This window comes from Abramis brama (assembly GCF_963993115.1).
Source record: "Abramis brama genome assembly, chromosome: 2".
Classification (NCBI taxonomy): Eukaryota; Metazoa; Chordata; class Actinopteri; order Cypriniformes; family Leuciscidae; genus Abramis; species Abramis brama.
Genome location: NC_139964.1, coordinates 17,862,190 through 17,864,433, shown reverse-complemented (window position 1 = coordinate 17,864,433; position 2,244 = coordinate 17,862,190).

Here is a 2,244-nt window from a genome sequence, read left to right as displayed (position 1 = left end):
CACAACACATCTCGCGAGTGAGCAAGAATGAGCCAGTCGTCGAGATAGTTGAGAATGCGAACGCCTTGTTCTCTCATGGGAACAATGGCCGCCTCCGCGACTTTCGTGAAGACACGGGGCGACAGGGCCAGCCCGAAGGGTAGGACCTTGTACTGATATGCTCGACCCTCGAAAGCAAACCGAAGAAATGGTCTGTGTCGAGGAAGAATCGAGACATGAAAGTACGCGTCCTTCAGGTCGATCGCTGCAAACCAATCCCGGGGACGGATGCATTCGAAAATGCGTTTCTGCGTGAGCATCTTGAACGGGAGCTTGTGCAGGGCCCGATTCAATACTCGCAGATCCAGGATTGGCCGTAACCCACCGCCTTTCTTGGGTACAATGAAGTAAGGGCTGTAAAACCCTGACCTCATATCGGCTGGAGGGACCGGCTCGATCGCGTCCTTCGCCAGCAGGACGTTGATCTCTTTCCGCAAGACCGGAGCATCCACTGGACGCACATGGCTGAAGTGGACGCCCCTGAACTTGGGAGGCCGGCGCGCAAATTGAATTGCATAGCCGAGCCGGATGGTGCGGATGAGCCAGCGCGACGGACTCGGGAGCTCTAACCAGGCTCCGAGAAACCGCCGCAACGAGCCCACCCGCACCGCCGGCATACCCGCGGAGGGGCAGCGAGGCGGAAGGCAGGGACATGGCTCCGGTGGCATTGTAGCGGCCGAGAGCGGGGCCTGGGTGTGTGCTTGGACAACACCTACCTGCTTCCACCCGGGGACAGACGGCAGAGAAGACCCTAGAGTGTTCTGCTGCGGGCTGTCGCCTGGCGAGAGAAGGGGAGGAGACGAGGAGCGAGGCCCAAGGGCGGCTGCTGGTCTCCGTACCTTCCCGCCCAGCGGCAGACAGGAGTGACGTGACCGGGGTGGCGCCACTGCTATCTGAGAGCTGGGGAGAGGGGAACGAGAGCGGCGCAGCTCGGGGGCGGCGCGCACTGCCATTCTGACCCTCTCGGACGGAGGAGACTGGTCTTATTTTACTGCCAGTCTCGACCGTGAGGGGAAACGAGGAGCGAGGCCCGGGGGCATCGAGTCCTGGTTTCCGCCTCACCCAGCGAGAGACGAGAGTGACGAGGCCGAAGCCCTCACTGCCATCTGAGCGCTGGGGCCCGTGAGCGACTTAGAGGAAGTGGACTGCTCAAACTGGGTACCGCTGACTGGATGACCAGCGGCGGAACAGAAACAAAATTCTCCACCCGGCCCTCCCCCGGGGGAAGGAGTGGTGATGACACGCACTCCCGAAGAGCAGAACGTCACATACTCTGGTCGCTTCTCTCAGAGTTATTTCCCTACCTTTTGCTAGGGGGAAACAACTCTGAGTGGGCTGGTTTTGAGGCGCTCCTGGACCACTAGTGTGGACATCGTCTGACCGAGGGCCAGCGTTGTGACTAATCACGGTCAGTCACTAAGCGCAGCTCCACCCCGAGTCAGAACTACCCACGTGCAGTGAAAGTGCAGGGGTAGTGAGAGAGGAAAAACTTTTGCAGATTTAGGCATGTTTGGCTTGCCATATTGGCACCAAAAAGCTTCCATACTGCCAAAATTTTTCACACACATCCAGGCACTTTAGAATAGCCCAGGAAAGTGTGGCTGTCAAGTCTGAACCTTCAGCACGAGAACACACCATTATAGTAGGAACTCAGCATCATTTCCAGAGTATAACAGCCCTCTCTCCGATGTAGCAATCGACATCTGTCCTCCCTGGAGCCCCGAATGAAATGCTCGGTCCCTCATGAGAAGGACCAGAACCCCATTCGAAAGCCTCGACGGCACACGGCACGCTGAGCGGCTGAAGTCTTTACGAGAAAGACGAGACGAACAACGTGCCGACGTGGACATGCACTCATGAGAGAACATGAACCACCCACGAACACAGTCTCAACACACTGATTAGGCATGTGAAACAGTGATCGTGGCCGTCAACCAGGCATGCAAGACAGTGAACGTGGCCATCGCCTCGATGACACACGGCACGCTGAGCGCTCAAGCCTGCAGGCAAGGCGAACAACGTGCCGACGTGGTCATGCTCTCATAAGAAAGCATAAACCACCCACGAACACAGTCTCAGCATGTTTGTGATGCGCTAGAGGAGTAGGAAGCTCGTGAGGGTCTTTCACCTGGCGAGACGTTCCACACTGTAACCCTCAGACCACCAAATGCTCATTAACCAAAGTAGTCCTCTTTTTAGAAAAGG